This window comes from Cebus imitator, unplaced genomic scaffold (genome assembly GCF_001604975.1).
Source record: "Cebus imitator isolate Cc_AM_T3 unplaced genomic scaffold, Cebus_imitator-1.0 Scaffold2, whole genome shotgun sequence".
NCBI lineage: Eukaryota > Metazoa > Chordata > Mammalia > Primates > Cebidae > Cebus > Cebus imitator.
In genome coordinates, this window is record NW_016107317.1 from 491,550 (window position 1) to 497,549 (window position 6,000).

Genomic DNA, 6,000 nt, shown 5'->3' on the forward strand with positions numbered 1-6,000 from the left:
AAAATTTAAGAACAGAAGCTACTGAAAATGATGTGCTCACACATCATTAATATAGTCAACCTTCTATAATCTTATTACTAGAGAGAGAGAAGTGGAACAAAGATTGCAAAATCAAACAGTTTATATGACTTTAGAATATATGGACACACAACATTTTCTTCCCACACAGAACATGCCAGTTCTCTGAAACACAGTTCTAGTCATTCTCTTCCCACACAGAACATGCCAGTTCTCTGAAACACAGTTCTAGTCATTCTTCTCACTCTAAATATTCTTTGAAGGCTGCACTTATTTCTATAGCTTTAATTATCAGTTCTACATGCTGATGCAGGTATGTATGTTTATGTATGTGTGTGTGTGTGTGTGTGTGTGTATCTCCTCTTAATTTCCAACCTATATCTCCAGCTACTACTGGATATCAGGATGTTCCACAGGCCCTTCACATTTAAAATGTCAGAAACTCAACATATTCTCTCTCCCTTTTCTGCCCCAACTCCTGCTTCCTCTCTATAATCCCAAAATTGGTTTAGGCTATTAACACCCAGCCAGCCAGCTGAGCTCAAAAATAAAATGGGGCTCCTTTCTCTTCCCCATGACCCTCATCCAAATGGCTGCCATGTTCTTTTGGAATCACCTCTTCCATTGATCATCTCCTCTCTATTCCCATTCACTGCTCAGTGGCCAAGATAACCAAAAAAGCCACTGGGAGCTCTTGAAGTTTGCGGGAGTTTTCTCTCCAAACCATGTTCTGAACAATTAGAGGAATCTTGGTTCTGATTAACCCCAGGCTGGGTGCTTTATCCATATTCTTTTCATTTCCTTGTGTCTCATTTCCTGCTCCTGTCCCATATAGCCCCAACAATGTCACATGTATACCCACCCTGTGTGCTTCTGTTCACACCATTCTTGTGCTTAGAAGGCCCCGTCCCTCTTCCGAAAGACACTCTTCCCACTTTTCCTACTTTGTTTAACCTCATGTATGAACCCACTGACGCATAATTAACCATTTAGGTCTCTGTGCTTCCAAAGTACTTTGTTAACGACATTAGTTAAGCACCTAGCATAATGTGTTATCATTAACAGATAATTCTCACCTCCCCTGTTATGTAATGAAGTAATATGTGAGATCTTGGGCCAAGTCTTGCTTGTTTTTGCATCTTTACCCCAGGTATAGAGTTGCACTCAAAATGAATCTATTCAACTTACATCGGCCCACCATTTAGCAGGCAAGCTCACACAAACCCACTTCATTTAGTCACCCCCCTGCTGCCTCTCAGGAGATGTTCCAAGCCTGGAATAATTATCTTAGTCTAAGCAATCTCAATCATTTCTTCCTTCTCTTGGAATACCACCTTTCCTACAAATCTTTTCCAACTACCTGAAAGAAAATTGGCAATTTTCTTCCTATATTACCCTTCTGAAACATGCCAGTTCCCTCATCTCTTCATTCACCACATTTGGCACAATAAATATATTTTATTTTACATAAAAAGTGGATGGTGGCTGGGCGCAGTGGCTTACGCCTGTAATCCCAACAATTTGGGAGGCCAAGGTGGGTGGATCACCTGAGGTCGAGAGTTTGAGACTAGCCTTACCAACATGGAGAAACCCCATCTCTACTAAAAATACAAAATCAGCCATGAGTGATGGCCCATGCCTGTAATACCAGCTACTCAGGAGGCTGAGGCAGGGGAATCTCTTGAACCTGGGAGGCAGAGTTTGCAATGAGCCGACATTGCACCACTGCACTCCAGCCTGGTCGACAAAAACAAAACTCCGTCTCAAAAAAAAAAGGGGGGGTTGGGAATGGCATAAATCCAGATTGTGTATGCAACCATCTCTTATCTCTGAGATGACAATGTCAATAAACAGCTTTCCAAATTAGGTGTGTTTCTTAGATTGGGCAACACCCTTCAGCTATCCCAGAGCCCAAGTCTTCCAATGGTCTCTCATGCTTCTGTTAGGTTAACTACCAGGCTATGCAGATCTTAATGGTGTTTACCACAACCTTTAACTTTTGTACATGTACAAAGGTTACATTTGTTTTTCTATGGGTGAACCAAAGCTGAGTTTATCTAGTACTATCTGATCAACAACAGGGTGCAGAAACTGGTTTCAGGATCACCCATTAAGAACAGAAGTGGGTGACTGGAATTAAGTCAGCCTTTGAGGACTTTCTCACCAATGATCCTTTAAGAAAAAAAATTTTTTTTTTCTCCTTTCCACCAATGATACTACAGATATGTTAAATTAAAAGTATAGTAATATCCCTTTCCACTCAATTCAATAATGAAGATATCACAGAACTTTCTGAGAAATGGGGTGACTCTAATAGTGTTATATACTGTACACAATTAAAAGACAGGAAATTCTAAGAGAAAACAAGTTGCAAGTCAATGACTGTCAAGTTTGATTTTCCATAAAAAAAAAAAAAAAGAACAATGTACCCTTCTGACAAGTAATCTAATAGCCTACATTTTATAGAAATTATAATTTAATCAACCTATGTTAAGTCAAAAAATATTTACTGAGCACCTTTGTTAGAGACCTATTAATAATACAATGACACATGGTACCTATTAAGAAAATGATATCTAACATTTAATGAATGCCTACAATGTGCCAGATACTGTGTTAAGCATTTAAAGGGATGGTCTCATTTAATTCTCATAACTACCCTTTGATGTAGGTTCTTATCCTCATTTTACAAATGAAGAAACTGAGGCATGGCCAGGCGCGGTGGCTCACGCCTGTAATCATAGCACTTTGGGAGGCCAAGGTGGGTGGATCACGTGAGGTCAGGAGTTCAAGACCAGCCTGGCCATCATGGTGAAACCCCATCTTAAAAAAAAAAAAAAGAAACTGAGGCTTAAGTTCCTTCTAAGGCAAATTGGATGGAGCAATAAAGTAACTAGCTACATAAGTACATTTTTTCTTTAAAGACAGGGTCTCACTGTTTCCCATGCTGGAGTGCAGTGGTACAATCACAGCTCATTACAGCCTTGACCTCCCGGGGTCAAGTGATCCTCCTGCCTCAGTCTCCTGAGTTGTTGGAACTACAGGCATGTGCCACTGCTCCCCGCAAATTAAAAAAAAATTTTTTTTGTAGAGACAGGGTCTTCCTATAATTGCCCAGGCTGGTCTCGAACTCCTGGTCTCAAGCAATCCTCCTACCTTGGCCTCCCAAAGTGCCTGGATTACAGGCATGAGCTACTACACGCAGCTAGTAAAATATTTTAAATGCAAAATGAACTGAGAAAAAAATAATTTCAATGGCTTTATTTATAGAATTTTTAGCTTAAAAGATCTATTGATTAAATCTGTTATCCAGCTGCTACCTGAAAATATTTTTGGAATAATAAGATGGGACTTGATAAATAAAACAAGCACAACTTTAAAACAAACCAAAAAAGTACCCAAATACTAAATATAATTTGGCTACTAAGTTAAATATCATAAATAAGCACCTTCTCATCTGGATTGGTAGTCAGTAGAAAAAGTTAAGGAGGAAATCATTACAAATGATACATACATGCTCGAAACATTATTTTAACTTAAAACAAACAAATGTACATGAATACACTAATTTCTGATACAGGACCACAGCTTTTTCTTTTCTAGGTTAGCTGACTGGAGTTCTTAAGTAAATCATACCTAAACACATCTACCACTTATAGTTTTCATTTTTTAAAGAAGAGGAAATACTTGTAAAACACTATCAGTGCCAAAGCCTTCTAGATTACTACTGTCCCCCAAATACTTTATAGCTCCCTTATTCCCACCTAATTTGACAATCTGTCATTCCTGAATCTTTCCAAAACACCTAACTGAGGTCATAGAAAAACATCTCTCTTCATTCACATTTCATCGGTGTCATATTTTAATTAACATACATAATTATAACAACAAGTTGAGTGGCCTAAACAGGTTCAAGAACAAACACAACTGATTCTTGGTAAGTATACTATTCAAATGGTAGAAGCAGACGTGCTACAGCAAAGAGCCTACTCATGCAGCAGGCATTCACCTGCCAAAGACATGGGGAAGAGAGGACGTGGAATCTCTGGAGTCAGTTAAGAAAGTTTGTAAAGTTTCATACTACTGTTGTTAGTTTGCTCTCTTGATTTTTTATTTTTTACAAACTTCAATACAACTGGCTGGGAGAGGATCTTAATTTTTGTTGGTGTTTTTAAGAGACAGGGTCCACCATGTTGTCCAGGCTAAACTCACATTCCGGGATTTAAGTGATCCTCCTGTCAGCCTCCCAGGTAGCTGGGATTACAGGTGTGCACCACCATACCTGACCCATCTTATTGTTTGTAATGGTGAAACTGAAATGAACTATAATTATGAAGAATGAGTCTGACTCTTTTGCGGAATAAGGATTGCTTTTATTTATAGATATGTATCAATGACTTCTTACTAAATTACAGAGAGATATAATTCATTCAGTTTAGTTTCAGCATGTTTTATAAAACATGCGCAACTGAATATTTACTCTGTCCTATAATTAAACATCATAATCTTTCAGCTTCCACAGAGCAGTCATCTTATGCTGTTAAATATTTAGCTCAACTTTGTGCTAAGTCTGCAAATACATACTTTGTACTGATTAGATAATCCTTTTTCGCTGGCCTTCAAAGATCCTTCCAACACCTTGGCCTCACAGTTCTTTGAGCTCCTCATCTTGGCCACTCACTCCCATGAGATCTAGCCTGGTCTCTGTCATTACCAATTACCACAAACCCTCCATAATCTAGATTTCATGCACCCTACTCTTAGACAACTCTTCCACTTTCCAGCTCACTCTCTCTTATACTACATTACACCCGGAGTCTGTAAACCCCTGTAGGACCTACAGTCTGATGATCTTACACTTTTTTCTGTCCTTCATCCCCATGACGTCTGTCTTCCTTCCTTGCCCAACTTAAATTGTATAATCAATCATGACAATCACTCCTTTGCTTTTACCCTAACTTCCTCTGCCCCCATCAATTGCTTATACTCAACTTGGCAAGATTACAACCTTAGTGAAATAGACTTCTCCACCTAGTCTGCATTGCTCATGCCACTGAACATGACCAGAGAAAAACACTCCACAATGCTACCTGATCTCACTTTCAATTCATACTCCTCAGCAATCACTCTATTTCCCCAGTCCTTCACTTTTTCTCTTCCCATGTCATTCTGTTTCCCTTTTTCTTCAAACTCCCTATAGGTCCCCACTCATCCTCACTCACAGCTGAAGAATGATCTTGCTTCCTACTACAATGGAAAAATTGAAACAGTCAGAAGCAAATTTTGATAGCCTTCCATCACCACATTTACCCTTCTACTAGCAAATGCACTTAGATGCTGTGCCTTCCCACCTGTTGTCCTGGATGAACTGTCCACACTCGTAAGGCCAATCCCTCCCGCTTGCTAAATAAATCCATCCCCTCTTTCTCAAGGATACAGCTTTCATGATTCTCCTTTCTTCCAACATCAATTTTCCACTGTACAGGATCATTCCTCCTACCTGCAATCAAACAAGCCACCATTTCTACCACCTTAAAATATCTCCTCTCACCTTCGACGCTCCCTCCAGCCATTACCCCGTATCTTTGTTTCTTGAAATTCCTTCAAAGAGCTCCTTCTACTTGGTATATTCAATTCCACTCCTGTTATCTCCTGAAGCCACTCCATTCAGGCTTTCACCCCCGAGACTCTACCAAACCTGCTCGATGATCACCAGGGACAGTCACATTGCTAAATCCAAGGACCAAGTCTCAGTCTTCATCTCTCTTGACCTACAGTACTACTTGGCACACTTGATTACTCCTTCCTCCTGGAAAACACATTGTTTAACTGCCTCCTTGATTTCTTTCCTTCCTCAATATTTATGTCTAAATATCCCTTGTTGGGTCCTTCTCAACTCACCAGACTTTCAGGGTGGGAGTGCCCACGGCTCAATCCTTTTCTCATCTATATTTTGCCTCTTTTTTTTTTTTTTTTTTTTTT

General features: G+C 39.5%; 1 protein-coding gene across 2 annotated transcripts in view; it reads right to left on the minus strand.

Annotated features, from left to right (window-relative positions):
* Positions 1–6,000, minus strand: part of DUSP16 (dual specificity phosphatase 16) — a 92,666-nt gene that overhangs the window by 14,094 nt on the left and 72,572 nt on the right. The gene's annotated exons all lie outside the window — the stretch shown is intronic.